We start from the raw sequence: 17378 nt of genomic DNA, 5'->3' as shown, positions 1-17378 counted from the left end.
TGTATGGACCTCTCTGAATGGGCATAGAATGTGAAGATATTTTATTTGACTTGTGGATGTCTACCCAAAGGCAGACACTCAAAATAATAAGATGGACAAATTACTCACTCTACAGTTTTCAATAACGTCTTTCCCAGCCAACACAATGCCTACTCAATGGGCCCATGAGCAAAGAGGTCATGGCAGTAGGTATGAAATATGGACTTTAATAATACAGGCCTCCTTTAACCAAGGTTAACCTTGAGAATGCTAATGCTGAGTGCCCAATCTGCCAGTTACATTGGCCAACATTGAGTTTTCTGTATGTCACCACTCACATAGGGAATCCACCACTTGAAAACAGATTGATTACATTGCACCCTCACCATGAAAAAGCAGGTAAAGTTTTAACTTTACTGGAATAGAAATATGTTCTGAATATCAATTTGCCTTCAATGCCCATGATGCTTCTAACACCACCACCTGCAGACTCACAGAGTACTTTAATCACTGTCATGAAATTTTATAAAGCATTGATTCTGGTGAAGAAACCAATTTCTCAGCATGAGCTACAAAAGAATCGTGGCATCAATTGGTCTTACTACCTACTCTCTCACCCAGACAGAGCTCACCTAATACAAAGTATGAAATGGCTTACTTAGGAGTCATTTATAGTGGCAGTTGTAAGACATCAGCTTAAAGTGATGTTGTTTCATAGGATGTAGTATATACTTTGAATTAAACAAAATATTATATGGTTGTGTCTCCCCCACAGCCAGAATACATGGCTCCAAGAATCAAAGGTAGGAAGGAACTCCTTTCACTATTTTACCAGTCACAGAATGTTTGCATCCTATCCTGAAGACCTTGAAGTGTTCTGGACTAGAGATATTAGTTCCCAAGGAGAGGATATTTCCATCAAGAAACATAATAATACTTCCATTCACTTTGAAGAGAAGACTGCACATTTTAAGTTTTTGCATATCACTGGTGGAGTGATTGGATTGATCCTAATTATTAAAGAGAGATCGGTTTGCTGCCACACAATAAAGGAGTCTCTGAGGTGCCTTTTAATGCTTCCACGATCACTGGTGAATGTAAATGGAAAATGACAGCAATGACTACAACAACAAAAAGTCAAAACCACTAAGGACTCAGATACTTCAGAAATGATGGTTTGATGTACTTTACCAGGTAAAACATCAAAACCACCTGAGGTTGGAAAGGAAATTTAAGAAATAATATTGGGAGAAGGAAGTCACAGATACTTCTTCATGACCAATTACAGAAATAATATGATATATAATATATATTTTAAAGACTTACAAAGTTAACCTCAATAAACTCATATAGAGAAGAAAGAGAAAATGCATGTAGGTAGGTAGATAGATATGTGGATAGTAGATATTTAGATATCTATCTTTATATATCCTTAAAGTAAGTCCAAAAGGCCTTGAATGAATTTGAGAATTAATTAATATAACCAATGATAGATACTTCCAGTCAAGACTCATAGATAATTCTCAAAAAATGGAAAGATACTAAGATACTAAGCAGCTCCCCAAATACTGAAATGTCTGCTATGCACTCAATACGTTTATTTTGGAAAAAATTTTACAGATATACTGAAAAAAATCTATTCAAATCTCTAAGGTAAGGCCTTATTAGTCAAATAACAAAGTATGAAAAAATCTTTAGCCACACTTGTTACTAACATGAGTGTAGACTAATTACTGCATAATATGGTTCCAGGATACATGTTCTGACTACCAAAGAGAGTAATTAGGTAACAGTCATTTGAGTAATATAATCCTGAATGATTTAAGGTAATATATTTTAATACATTTTGTTTTTAGTGATACTGGATGAATCCACATAATTTTTTTGTAGACAATATAAAATGGTGATTTGTATACCTCTTCCTTTTGACATATGTGACTATTTACCTGCTGTTGCCAATATGAAATGTATTAGTATTGGAAATAATCAGAAGAGATAATGTTGTATCAGATTAAATATCACAATAGTAATAAGAGATTCTACTATTCATTTATTGCAATGAGAATGTTTCCTATGAAGCATGCTTTCTAACTTACGTCCTGCTCTTCTCACTTTAAAATTTAAGAATTAAGGAGAAAAAGGTCCTTGGAGAAAACAGCTACTTTGTGAAACCTGAAGAAAATATTGACTTGGTGGGGGAAGGTTAAAAGCATTAACTGAAATACATGCACTGTGCACAGCTTTAGCAGGGCTTGGAGGGGTAGAAGGTCATCTCTACTGATCACAAGACAACAGGTTCATACACTACATATATCTGTCTACAAATAACAACTCTTGCTATATGATAAGTACAGAAACAGGCTTTCCAACAGAAAAGATACTGAAATAACAGTTATTAGGGACTCAGGTCAAAATCAGGAATCAAATACTCTTTAAACAGTAATAGGGAATTTATAACATTCACACAACCTCCAACCACTCACCACTTTATTATTTCATCCATTAACTAATCATTTATTGAACATGTCCTATTTAACAGTGAAAAAAAAATGAAAGAGCAAAATGTTACTTTTCTCACCTATATTATAGTCAAGCTGAGACGAAATGAAAACAAATTGAGTAAACAACCGTAGAAGTAAAAATCATACACATGTAAGTAACCAAGGATCACTCAAAAGTTACCATGTGGTTGTAATAGTTGCTTATTTATTTTAATGCTGCTTACAAGATGTGATCACTTTGTGATAATTCAATGACCTAAACATTTATGACCAGTGTACTTTTCAATAAAACTTAAAGATAAATATAAGCAATGATGACAATAAAAATAATATTTTGGCTATTGAAGGGAAAGGATTAGTTCTGTTTTCTAGAAATTTCTACTAATTTAGTAATTAATTTCCTGAATATCTAAACAAAGAAAGGTTTCTCATTATTGTTTTTGAGTTTGTGTGACTTGCCAAAGGTTAACTTGTTTTTAAAATCTTGTTGCTGATCACTAGTTCATAATAACTATTGAGGTCTTTTCATCTAAGGACACTTTAAAATAAATAAAATCAATGAGATTCTGTAAAAAAAAAAAAAAAAAAGCCACACACACACACACACACACACACACAAACTTCACCACAGTTTAGCAATGGCTCTACTGGTACAATAAAGGACCTGTCAGAGACGTATTAATAATATTTGGAGAATCGTGTGTTGCTATTAAAGGAAACATCTTGGATATACTCTGGTTTTGTATTAACACATAAAATTGGGTTAAACTGTGATTAAGCATGTGTATTAGTTAGGCTTCTTGGTTGTAAGCTAAGAAAACATATCCTTAGTAACCCAAGCAGAAAATCAGTTGAAAAATAATTGGGTTGTTCAGAAAAACTGAAAAAGAACTTAGAAAGTTCAGAAATTAGGTAGAGCCCAGTGGAGATGGGTAGCAGAGGTCATGCTTAAGGCCTTGTAATAGAAATCATTTGGTTAGGACATTGCTACTGCAATATACCATTCAACTCTTCATGTTGCTCCTTGAAGTGTCAACGAAATGGCTACCATCACCCTGAGACACTGGTTCAGAATTTCAAGATTCAAGCTCCCAGATGGAAACATCTGATTGGTTAGAGTACTTGCTTCTCATGAACACTCATGTAAAATACAGCATCAAGATGTTGCTTAAATTAAAAAAAATCAACAGACTCACATTACAAGAAAAAAGAAAAGCAACTGCTCCAATGTATTTATTATTTATTTTCTTTTTTTAGTAGGCTTTACTACCAGTGCAGGGCTTGAACTCACAACCCCTAGAACAAAAGTTGCATATTCTCCTGAGCCAGCCAGGTTCCCCTTAGGTTTATTTTTAATACCTGTGGACTGTGTTCTCCAGGATTCTAGTTAAATGAGAAACTAGTGGACAGCAATTAAAGTGATTATCATTAAGCCGTAATGTAAAACAGTGAGCATGATCACAAATATGACTTTCTCTAAAACTCAGTGGATTGAATTTGGGGGTTAGCTCTCTTTGCAGTTTGTAACTGCAAAGAGAGCTAACCCACATGTATTTCTCTTAAATGAAGTCTAAGCAAAGTAGAAGCTATATATACTACTTCCCTTCCTCTTCAATCTAAGCTGTCTTTTGAATTGGTTGTGGAATTGAATGAGATGGAAGTGACACTGTGTCAGTTCTGGACCTAGCTTTCTTTTTTTTTAAATTTTTTATTTTTTATAGACATATATTTTTATCCCCAGGGGTATAGGTCTGTGAATCGCCAGGTTTACACACTTCACAGCACTCACCAAAGCACATACCCTCCCCAATGTCCATAACCACACCCCCCTTCGCCCAACCCCCCTCCCCCCAGCAACCCTCAGTTTGTTTTGTGAGATTAAGAGTCACTTATGGTTTGTCTCCCTCCCAATCCCATCTTGTTTCATTGATTCTTCTCCTACCCACTTAAGCCCCCATGTTGCATCACCACTTCCTCATATCAGGGAGATCATATGATAGTTGTCCTTCTCTGCTTGACTTATTTCACTAAGCATGATACACTCTAGTTCCATCCATGTTGTTGCAAATGGCAAGATTTCATTTCTTTTGATGGCTGCATAGTATTCCATTGTGTATATATACCACATCTTCTTGATCCATTCATCTGTTGGACCTAGCTTTTAAAGTATTGGTTGCTTCAGTTTCTGTAGTCTTGGAAGCCAACTACCATGTGAGAAGTCTGGTATTACCATACTGTCAGGAAGCCTAAGCTAGACATGTGAATAGTCCAAGTGGGGAGAGAAAAATGATGGGTCAGTTGCAAACTGTGATTCTTTGAGTTGAGGCACGAAGCTTGAGAATGAAGAAGGCTTCTTTTGTGATCCCACACCTAGAGGTCCATGTAGAACAGAATAGCTGCGCAGAAGAATTTAGGTCAGATTGAAGAATTATGAGAAATAATAAATTGTGCTTTTTAAAAATGAACTAAGTTTTGGGTTTGTTCATCCAGCAGTAAAAAACTGGGATGGAATGGTACCTAGAAGTAGGATATTGTCATGACAAAAACCTAAAACATATAGTGTTAGTTTCAGTCTAAAAGGCAGCAAAGAGACTGTAGAGATTGGAAGGGAAGGCATTACTGAAATACTGGAACATAGGAAACCTATGTTAGGTATTAGTGAAACACCTGGTGAGACTGTCATCTCCAATAATATAGAAAATAAAAATTGGACTTGGTGAAATTGTACATCTGGATGCATATATTTCTAGGCAGAATTTTGCCACTGAATTTGGTGACATTTAACTGCCTATGATTGTATATTACAGGATAAAAATGACGTAAAGAAGGAATACTTCAGGGGTGCCTGGGTGGCTCAGTGGGTTAAAGTCTCTGCCTTCCACTGGGGTCATGATCCCAGGGTACTAGGATCAAGCCCTGCATAGGGCTTTCTGCTCAGCAGGGAGCCTGCTTCTCTGTGTCCCCCTGCCCCCGCCCCGCCTCCTCTCCGCCTACTTGTGATCTCTGACTGTCAAATAAATAAATAAAATCTTAAAAAAAAAAAAAAAAGAATACTTCAGTAGTCAAGGACACTAAGCAAGAATTTTCGACTTAACATTATCTCCAGACAGCAAGACTTTCAAAGCAAGAATGACTTCAGAACAAAAACCCACTCCAAGGTACTGCTAGTAAATCATGAACTTAGAGTCAGTTCCAAATTGAGAATTAAGATCTCAGAAAAGTTTAAGGCAGTGTTTAGAATGAAATTGTTTTATCTAGAGAAAGGTATTTCTAACCACCTTAAGGTTGTAAATCTTGAAAGCATAGTTCACAGCACCAAATCTCACAAAATAAAGTATAAGAGGTCTTGCCTTAACAAGATCTGTGAGTGTAGTTTTGATTAAATAAAATAAAGCCCATGAAAACTCATAGAAAATCCACAATGTTTTCAAGAGAATTTTATTGGTAAAATGTGATTTGGTTAAAGTGAAACTTTCTATGTTAGCAAAAATCCCATAGTATATCTGCCTCAGTAAGATTGATTAGATCTATTGGCCATGTTTTTACTATTACTTAAATTTTAACTGATCTTCAACTGTTCTTTTTTTTTTTCATTTTCTTTGTCCAAGATTGCATGCTAGGATTTTATAGATTAACACCAGTAAGTATCATTATATAATATATAGCACATTAAGAATTTAAACTCTTGAAGAGGGGCGCCTGGGTGGCTCAGTGGGTTAAGCCGCTGCCTTCGACTCAGGTCATTATCTCAAGGTCCTGGGATCGAGTGCCACATCGGGCTCTCTGCTCAGCGGGGAGCCTGCTTCCTCCTCTCTCTCTCTCTCTCTCTCTGCCTGCCTCTCTGCCTACTTGTGATCTCTCTGTCAAATAAATAAAAAATAAAATCTTAAAAAAAAATAAATTCTTGAAGATAGAATCAGTAATACAGAAAGATGTTTCCCTCTCTAGACTCAATAATCTTGACTAACATTCAGGTAGAGTTCACTTGGCCCAAATATTTAGATAGAAAAATAGATCAGTTGATGGATAGATGGGTAGAAAGAAAAACAGGTGATAGATAGATAGATAGATAGATAGGCAGAAAACCTATTAGATGGATAAGCATTCATACAAGGCCTTGTTAACTTGGGACTTTGTTGTACAAAGGCAAAAGAACATGTTGACCTTCATCAAACCCAAAGTCTAAAATAAGCAATTTTTACCATTCACCATGAACTGTGAATGCTACAATGTGATTATAGTCATCAAGTCCTTTTTTATTTATTCTTGAATAATATGACCAAGAGAATTGTTCTTGTTTTGTCTGTAGAAGTTATTTATTGCTAAGTAACAAATTCCTCAAAACTTAGCAGCTTAACATATTATCCAATATAGCTTCTGAAGTTACAGTATCCTAGAGCAATTTATCTGAGAGAGTCTAGTCTAGGGTCTCTTATGAGAGTAGAGTCAAACTGTCAACTAGATCTGCATTCATCTCCAGACTTAACAAGGGTTGAGGGATCAGCTTTCAAGCTCATTCACATGGTTATTGGCAGGCCTCAATTTGCTGAAACTGTCAGCGGTATTGCCATCATTAACATAATAGAAATTATCTTTGAATATGTAATAGGAAAACTATAATCATAGAATAAAGGGGGGGTGCCTGGGTGGCTCAGTGGGTTAAAGCCTCTGCCTTTGGCTCAGGTCATGATCCCAGGATCCTGGGATCGAGTCCAGCATCGGGCTCTCTGCTCAGTGGGGAGCCTGCTTCCCTCTCTCTCTCTACCTGCCTCTCTGCCTACTTGTGATCTGTCTCTCTGTTAAATAAATAAAATCTTTTAAAAAAATCATAGATTAAAGGAAAATCTCTCCTGATAAAGAATTGTCAAATTTAAAGAGATATAAAAGAATATATGCTAAACATCTAAAACCTCTGTTGCAGACAGGTTAACACATAGCATTTTATTTTGTATTACAGAACATTGCCTATCTTCAGGGATATTATAGTATACCATGGATATGTCTGTGAAGTCTTTGAAGGGAAAAAGAAATTCTACCATTTTTTGAAAGTGGTAAATTATGAAGATTCTCATGGGTGTCTAATGTATATTAACTACTTACATTAAAAGAACTATTTTTGTTTTGCTTGTGGGTGATGTGCCCTTCAAATCCGTGATGTATCGTTGCTCTTCTGTATTCGCATGTGCTCCGTTCTGCTTGAAAATCTGTGATAGTTTTAAACCTCTTAGGGGAAAAAGAGTGTCTTTTTGGCTTCTGAATGTTTTCTCTTGTTCTTTCATTTGCCCTTAAAAGAAATTTCAATGATGGTGCAGAGGCCATGGTGTCAAGTCATTCTGTGATGATAGCTTGAAAACTTTGGAAAGTATTTCATGGATAATAAGTGCCAGGGAGAGTATCAGCAATAGTATTACACACCATTCATAGGCAACCAAGCCTTCAAATTCTGAATAGTTTGCACTGAGAATATACTGTGTGACAATTTTTGCAGAAAGATAGAATAAATTCTTATATTACTGATGATGAAAGAGTATACACAAAACTAAATGAATTTCTTGCTAGCAAAACTATCCAAAATTATGGCAAGAGGCATTTTTTACTTTTTAGTTTTTGGCATGATATTGATCTGACAATGGAAAATAACAATTGTTTTGTGGGCAATATACTCATAATTAGAGCTTCATGGAAAATTTTTACATTATCGGTGAAATTATTGCTGAATTTTTTCATTTTTTGCCCAGGGCCTTTTTCGTTAATTTAATCATATATAAAAATAGTTTTTGTGTAAGAACAATTTTCCATATTCTCTATTCTAAAATTATCATCTACTTTTCCCTGGGAAGGAATATAGAAAGCTTGTATGTGAAGTGGAGAGAAAAATCAATCAATGTAAAAAGTTATCACAGTTAATTCACATTTAATTAGTCAAGATTTTTGCACAGAGAAACAAACTTGGGTCATTCAGGGAAATTTTTAGCTCTCTTTGAGAGAAAACTCAATTAAGCATGGCTTAAAAGGGGGATCTGAGGGGTTCAGTCAGCTAACCGCCTGTCTTCAACTCAGGTCATGATCTCAGGGTCCTGGGATCAAGCCTCATGTCTGGCTTCCCACTCAGAGGAGAGTCTGCTTCTCCTTCTTCCACTCCATCTGCCACTAACCTCGCTCATGCTTGCTCTCTCTCCCTCTCTTAAATAAATAAATAAAATCTTAAAAAAAAAAAAAGAAATGTGACAAAAAATAAGGACAATTAATTTAAGAATTATAACAAGAACTGCTAATGCCTGTTGTTTGGGAGTTGTTGAATTCAGCACCTCTGAGAAGCTCTTGGCTTTACTGTCATGGTGACAATTGACAAGATCAATGGTTCTTGTCATCAAGACGCTGCTCCAAGCATCTTGTCTTTCCATATCAGTGACCAAGGTAGGCAAGAAGAAAGGGCATGGGTTCTCTCTAATTTACCATCTCTTGATTAGTGCAAAGGGTTTATTGAAGGTGAATAGCAAAGACCTGTCCTCTAGGGGGATCATCCCTTGGCCCATTCCAATTCAGTGAAAGAGCCCAAGATTAGTTACCTTCTTAAGTATATGTCCAAGGTCAACTCCTCTACATGACAGTTATGTTTTCTTTATAAAATAGGACACAAGAGAAAACACTTGACTTTTTTTGTTTATTCAGATTTCCAATAAAAGATAATTTTAATATATTTTTAACCCTGGACATTTTTAATAATCTGATTAACATAACGTAACATAACTGCCTTATAAGGAGTGTGTGAGTGTGTGTCTGTGTGTGTGTGTGTGTGTGTGTGTGTAGAGAGAGAGAGACAACACTGAATTAGATCATGCATATAAAACTTCAAGAATATTATGTCACAGAGTAAATATTCAACACCTCTAAGTTACATAAAGGTTGTTGCTGCTGCTGCTGAAGATGATGATGATTCAATCTGTTGTACCCTTGGCTCTGTACCAGTGCTACATATGTGCCAAATGAACCACATGTGCATAATCATATGTTGGCATGAGATAGTGGAATATTTAGCATTCTGTTTAATTTATATCCTTTTTCACTGTCATTCATTGAATATTCATAGTTTTCTAGCCATTGCACAAGCCCTTTCCTTAACTTCTTTCCTTAATTTCCAATCATTATTTACTTTACAGAAGAGGAAATGGCTTCAGAAAGATTAACAAATTCTTCCAAATCACAGCCAGGATGTGGTGGGACAAGGATTCAGGCACAGGTCAGTTTTGTTCCTGGTTGCTGCTTTTAACCACTGCAGGAGTTTTCTTTTCTCTCCCAGTGCTTTCAGGAATTTTTTTTTTTTTTATGGACCCCATCTATATAATTAAGTTCTGAACTATAAATGCTGCCCTTGGGTTTAGACCCTTAGAGTTTTGTTTTCACTTTCTCCTTTGCTTGGTATTCTTCATTCTTCACAATTTCTCTCAGGATTACTCACTTAATATACTTGTAAGAGGTTCTTAGGAGAACTGCCACAAACTGTTAACTGGTTTCCTTGCACACACACTGGCATTTGAACTAAGTTTTTTACTTTTTCTCATTAAAATTCATGGTATTTATTGAATTTCCTCTCTGTATAGTTTAGATTTCTTGTAGAATATGCCTGTATATTAACCAGAGAGGAATGAAATTATATGCATAAGGAAGTCAGCATTTGCTTCTCATATTATAATCATAAATTTTGAGTGGATGGTATAAACGTTGATCGTTCATGTTATGGGCTGAATTGTGTTCTCCTAAAACTTACTACATTGCAGCCCTAAACCTCAGTATCTGGAATGTGAGTGTAATTGGAGATGGGGCCTGTAAAGTAAGAATTAAGTTAAAATGAAGCTAGTAGGGTAAGCCCTAATCCAACCTAACTGGTGGTATAAGAAGAAGAAATTTTGATACCCAAAGGAACACCAGTGACATGTGCACAGGAAACAGACCACATCTGGACATGGCAAGAAGGCTGCCATCTATAAACCAAGGAAAGAGGTCTCCAGAAGAAATTAAACCTGCCAACACCTTGATCTGGGACATCTGGCCTCTAGAACTGTGAGAAAATAAATTTCTCTTGCTTAGTCTGTGTATTTTATTATGATGTACCTAGTAAACTGACAGAGGTTATTTATTTATTCCAAAAATACTTACTGCAGATGTCCATTCTACTCCAACTATGTTCCTAGAGCCACAAGATGGTATGTTGCAAAGAGCAAAGCATCCTAAAATATTTGTGAAATGTTGGTACCATGGGGGAAAGAACAGTATAAGCCTGAAAGCTTGTTTTTCTCATTGATGTTGTTGTAGAGGATGATCAAAATCATGATTATGGCATTGTACCATGAAAATAATTTCCTGGTGAATTCTTGAGAAAGATAAATACTTTCTTTCCTAAGAGGTTATGAAACTGAATATACAACAATGCAGGCCTTGTTAAGTTGATAACACTCATTTGTCAATAATTTTCTGCACATCATACCAACTAAGTTTTTTTGTGCTGGATTGTTTAATGTGAAGAATGGTTTATAGAAATAGGTAATGACTTGCTCTCACTTATCCTCTCAACACCTAGAGTGTGTTTACTCCTGATTTACATGGAAGTTGAAATGCCTCATAGGAAAGTGGTATGTGTAGACTTATCAGGTAAATAGATTGAGACCTAAGAGTGGAGGTGGGCGGCGGGATTGTGAGTTTTCAGAGAGAATTCTACCTTGGGACGTGTGAGGTGCTGTATGATAAGACAGGTTTAACAACACAGCCTGAGGCAGGCTTCACCTAGACTTTTTGGAAGCAGGCATATGCCACGGGGATAATCTGCTGTGTGAATTCTGGAAGAGCATGTCCCTAAAGTCTGTATTAATTTGAGGCTGTCCTGTACAGAAGCACAATAAAAATAAGGAAGACATTTCACTGTCCTTTTCATACAACAGAGATGATGCCATCAAATGGGGCAATTCCATTAAAACCTGAGCATTCGCCTGAATGGTACTCTGATAGTCACCTGAATGGGAAACAGAAGGAGACAGAGGAGTGGGCTTGGCAGAGTATGAAGGACAACTCAGTAGAGCTAAACTTGGCCTTGATGATTCTGTGATTCACTGGGTCTATAATCCAGTGTTCGACAGATTTTAGAAGGGACAGTCTCCTAGAAAGGGGCTGAAGTTCTGTAGTTATGAAGGTACAAAATATGGGACCAATGGCAAGCCTGATTTACTTTGTATTCAAGGAGGATGAGATCTTGGGATCAAAGTTGATGGCACTGAAACACATCCTCCAAACCTAGAGTGAGCTGACCAGACTGGCTATGGAGAATCTTTATTGGAAATCTTCATAACCTGTGGGCCTTGAAGCCAAAATATAATTCTCATATTGGATGTTTTTGTTTTTGCTGTGTTTTAGAGTTTCTCAGGCCACTTGGGTGGCTCAGTCTGTTAACCCATCAGACTATTGGTTTTGGCTCAGATCTTGATTTCCGGGTTGTGAGATTGAGCCCCACACTCACAGAGCCCATTTAAGATTCTCTCTTTCCCTTTCCCTCTGACCTTCACCCCCACTCACACGTGTATGCTTGCTCTCTCACTGTCTCTCTCTCTCTAAAAAAAAAGAAATTAGAGCTTCCCAAAAATTGGTTTAGCACATGACTTTGTAGGAATCCATGCTTCACAGCTAATCTTTGTCATACTTAGTGTTTTACAATTCAGAGCAAAAACTTCAATTTTATAATTAAATTATAATTTTCAAAATTTGACTTCTTTTAGGAATTAGGGGAAAAAAGAATTTTAGTAAAAACTATTCTATTCTTAGTTCCTTTACTGGATTTCTTTTTTAAAAAAAATTTTAAAGATTTTATTTATTTATTTGTTTGACAGAGAGAGAGGGAGATCACAAGTAGTCAGAAGTGGGGGTGGGGGGAGCAGACCCCCTGCTGAGCACAGAGCCTGATTGAGGGCGCTCGATCCCAGGACCCTGAGATCATGACCTAAGCCAAAGACAGAGCTTTAACCCACTGAGCCAACCAGGCACCCCTCCTTTACTGAATTTCTAAATGACTTAATTTTGCTCAGTCATCTTCCCCAGTTTTACAAACAGAAAACAAAAACAAGAAAGGACCAATGGTGAATATACTAAGATGACAATTCTTTTATAGCTCACATTCTCTAACATGAAATATATATAATCAATTAACATTACACAAACATAAAATGCCTTATACAAATATATAAATTATAAAAAACATTATTTGATTCACCACAATTCGTAAGAATTATTACATGGCCTTTTTTTTTTTTTTTTTTTGAGGTGTTACCCAGTTTGCTTTGAGGCAGACTGTTTCTGAATGCAACTTTTTGCTCTCTTTCTATACAAGACATGTTTTTCATTTCTCGATCTTTTATATACTCTAAATTTAAAAGTTGAAAAGAGTTTTTTACAGTGCCATTTGCTTTTTTAAAATGAAGAACTCAAGTCATCCTATGTTTATGAGCCTCTTGTGTCTGCCAAGTATTACTTCAACTACAGCATGTTATTAGTCGATTTCAGAAAGGAGGTTAAACAGGTCAGTTACTTTTCACCTCTCCTGCCAATTCACATATACATAAAAGCCACCTTTTTAATTTTTAATCTACCCTATTTATCTAAATCAAGTCAAATCAAGTGACTTTAAAACCATTTCCCCAATTGCTCTGTTTTATGAAACCTTGAATATCTGCTAGCAGCTCTTTCTATACTCACTCAAAACATAGGTCGTCATAAGTAAAATGAACTTTGGGATGTTTAAAATTATAAAAGGATATTTTAAGGTTGCTCCTTTAGGAGTACAGCATTGATGCTGGGCAGTGGCTAGATGAAAGGATGGGCTCACATCTGAATGTGCGAAATAAAACACTGACTACATTTACCAGTTGTGAGATGCTAGTAGGTAGGACAGACATAAACATTCACATTTCTTATTAACTGAAAGAACTATGATTAAATACCTTATTATTTTGGGAAAACTGTCATAAAGTCAACCTATGTAGTACTGTCATTAAGATTATATAATACATTTTGTTCTTTCATAGCTTAAATTGTTGTAGTTTTTCATCAATCGTATAAATTTTAGAATATTCTCAGAGCTTAACTAGGGAGGTGAGATAATTCCTTCCTTTTGTGTCTGGTGGTAAACAAACCTTTGAGAATCATTAAAATTCTTAAAGTATACGGGTGGATAGCCTATTGGCTATTAAAAGCTTGGAGCCGTGGATTTTCAAATTTTTATTTCCTTAATAAAATATCAGATTCCTTCAGCTGAGCCTATTAAAATTCTGATTCATGGAACCTGAAATGGGCCACAAAATAATGGTGTGTGTGTATGTGTGTGTGTGTGTGTGTGTGTTGGGGGGGTAGGTAGTGGTGATGGAGGGAGGGAATGGAAGAATACATATTAAGTAATACATAAAAATGATATTAAATATTCCCTTTGTTTTAAAAGAAAGTACCTGTAAAATACCCAGCAGTTGTGAAAGCAGGTAGAAGTGTGTATCAGTTGTTTCTTCAGGGAACTTTGCCAGCATGGATGTGTTTGATGGTACTCTGCTGGCTGGGAAGTTCAGAAGTGAAATAGCCCCAGAATATGGCCATCCCTCTTATCCACAGTTTTACTTTCTGTCGTTTCAGTTACTTCCATGCAATTGATGGTCTAGAGGCAGATGATTCTCCTTCCGATGTATTGTCAGAAGGTAAAAAACAGACTAACACTACATCACAATGGCTATGTCATTTACCTCATTCCAACTCATCATGTAGATATTTTATCATCTCCCATCCTAACAGGAAAGGTAAGTATTGTACAGTAAGGTTTGAAGAGAGAGAGAGACCACATTCACATAACTTACCCTACAGAATATTGTTACCTATCTATTTTATCATTAGCTATTGATGTTAATCTCTCAGTGTGCCTAATTTATAAGTTAAACTTTATCATAGGAATATATGTGTAGGAAAAAGCATAGCAACAGTGAGGTTCAGTACTATCCGCAGCTTCAAGCATCCACTGGGGGATTTTGTAACGTATCCTCCACAGATAAGGGGAGGAAGTGTACAAGAAATAAAGCACCATGGTGGTTTGGCTCTGCCTCATTTTCAGGGAAAAGAATGCAGTTTCGACTGCAGAGAAGACGTTTGTCCAGTTGTTGCCCTCTGCCCCTTCAGATCCCACCCCTAACCGTTGTAAATATTCAGTCAATCACATTTTATTGTGGCATAGAAATAAATTCATCATACAGGCTTTAGAAATGATATGAAATTCTTCCCCCCACCCAAACCATATTATCAATTGATTTGCTTAATGCTAATAATTTGCTTAAAGCTAATAATCAATGATATCACAAAAACTAGAAATAATATCAATAAAAAAGACCACTTTCTTGCTTAATATTTTTTGGCAAATAATAGCTTTCTTAAAAATAGTGAGAAAGTTATTATTCATTAAGTGGAATTAAAAGTTTATATTTTACTATAAAAGGCCAGAAAGTAAGTGCAACAAGAAAATAGATCATGAGCCCTAATTCAGGTTACTGCTTCTGTAGATATTTGGACAGACTATAAAATGTGGATTGTCTGTAAGGAAAGGGAGACATGGCTGGCTTACTGCTTCAATAACTCATTTTCTTGTCTCTAGTAAAACTGCCTTATGATATTTTGTCCCTGACCAAAGACATTTAGACATTTAGGTCCTATCTTCTCTTTGTAGGCACCGTTTTAGAAATGTAGGGTACACTTCACGTTGTATTTCTTAGGAAGTGTTCAGCCATCCTGTAAAGATTTCTGTCAATGAACTTGATCTTGACAAGCGAAATCACTGATGTATAAATAATAGAAGTAAATAAAAATAAATTACCTTTCAGAAACAGAATATTCTAGTAAGGTCATAGAACATCAAAGTGCATAGTCACAACATTTTCATGCCCTGATGTCTTCTTTTTAGCTTGTGGAAAGCAGATTCTAATTTTATGGATCATAGAAGCATGGATTTAAAAAATGATTAATATCTTTTGTTAGTAGCAGGTTTCTAACAATTAAAAGCTATTAGGATTATTATCTTCTTTAAGATGGTCTCAATTTTATTTTAGTTTGGTAGGCCAGATTTTATTCGTTTATTGTTGTTAGTCACTTGCTATGTCACTTTTCCTTAGTGTTTACTTAAAAGTTTCTTTCTTGATCACTTGTTTTTGAGCCACACTTAAGGACTTGTGAATTTTTATGAGACAATTAGATTTATAAATACATAGTTCTCTGCAGCTTATTTAGGCACGAGCTCATACAAGATGCTCACAAAAAGAACTTAAGATCTGCAATGCAAAAAGAACTTCTTTGAATAAGGAAGGCTTTGAGAGACACATTTATTTTTCTTTCATCTGATGAATCTGAGAAATACCAAGCTAAGAAGGATGAAAAGAAACCAAGCCTGGTTTAAGGCCAAACCAAAGTCTATGTACAAATATTGTGCTTTCAAACCTGAGCTCTACTGCTAATCTGTTATGAAATTCTGGTCAAATACCACACTTATGTTGTATATACATGGTATCCTAAAAAGAGATTAAAGATGACCAAAAGTCTTATAACTTTATCTTCTGCTTATCTAGATATAAAAAATATTTGATTAAGTTTCAAGGAACCTATCATTACTTTTTGTTACAGTGAATAATGAAATGTACTTAATATTAAGTATACTGTACAATGAGAATGTCATCTGTATCGGATATAATAAAACTTTAGATCACTTTCATCTGGGACCATTAAATCAGGCTTCAATACTTATCAAAATACTACTAAATTAGAGGCATGAAAGAAAGCAACATGGCCAAGTTTCAGATAGAGATTTTCATTACATAAGCAATAAACAAATAAATGCAAGAAGAACTAATTACAAAATGAGATGCCTCGTCATATGGAGATTCTTTAGGTTGCCATGATGGAGAATAATCATGTAAGGGAGATGTTATCCTTTAAATGTGTCTTTGCAGGGGTGATACAGAAGCTGTGCTGAAGGATAAGATTGACTCAGTCGTGGCAGAAGTATGTGGGCAAAGAGCGTGAAGCATTGGAGGATCTGCACAAAGGCCTGAGCAACTCAATAACAACGAACAGCTGAAGGATGCTAAAAATGGGAGAAGCTGGTAAACAATGCAGAGCATTGAAACTCATGGTAAGGTGCTTGTACACCATACTTTAAACAGTTTGATTTCCCAGAAGATGCCATGTTTTCCATTGTCGTGCTTTTTTTTTTTAACAAATGTGCTGTTCCTTTCAACACTTTACCTTTTTTGAATTTTTTTTTTTTTTTTTGCCTCAGTTGTGGCATTTGTCACACTATCTTGTAAATCACATACTTGTCTGTATCCATAGGCTATGGTTTTGGGGGTTCAGGGGTATTTCATTTTAACCTTTCCATCTCCAAACACCTAGAACAATGGATAGCACATAGCAAATGCCTGGCAAATATTTATAGAACAAATGTGTTCATTTCCTACTGTCCGCTCTGCCTCAATGCATTTCATTCAATGCTAAGCTTGTTCTGCTCTTGAGATGTCAATCATCCCCAGAGCCAGGCGGCAGTGTTAGACATGGTGATTGCTCTCCTAAGTGCCTTCACTTCCAGCTGGGATTCTGGACCTGGCACTGAAGCCAAGCTACAAATGACCTAATTAGTCTTTTGGTTATTTCCAAAAATTTTGAGAATAATCATGAATTGAGATGGCCAAAAACTGGGACATGCGGAGTCTGATGAAAGCTGAAATGTTTAGGGTGCCAGATGCAAGTCTTTTAGACAGCATCAATAGTTTCCAAAACAAAGTAGTTTGCATTTTAATTGTTTTCTGGAACTTTTATCAACAAAATATGTTCATTGACTAA

The 17378-nt window shown here is 35.9% G+C and overlaps 1 long non-coding RNA gene across 1 annotated transcript in view; it reads left to right on the top strand.

Annotated features, from left to right (window-relative positions):
• LOC309867017 overlaps window positions 1-16997 on the top strand; it is a 34152-nt gene extending 17155 nt beyond the window's left edge. Inside the window, exons 3-4 of the long non-coding RNA XR_014312928.1 lie at window positions 14142-14302; window positions 16490-16997. This is a non-coding gene — a long non-coding RNA (uncharacterized lncRNA). The remainder of the gene's footprint in view (window positions 1-14141; window positions 14303-16489) is intronic.
• Window positions 16998-17378: the final 381 nt, after the last annotated feature.

This window comes from Mustela nivalis (genome assembly GCF_964662115.1).
Source record: "Mustela nivalis genome assembly, chromosome: 6".
In the NCBI taxonomy this organism is placed as follows: domain Eukaryota; kingdom Metazoa; phylum Chordata; class Mammalia; order Carnivora; family Mustelidae; genus Mustela; species Mustela nivalis.
This window is presented reverse-complemented; position numbering and strand designations above follow the sequence as displayed.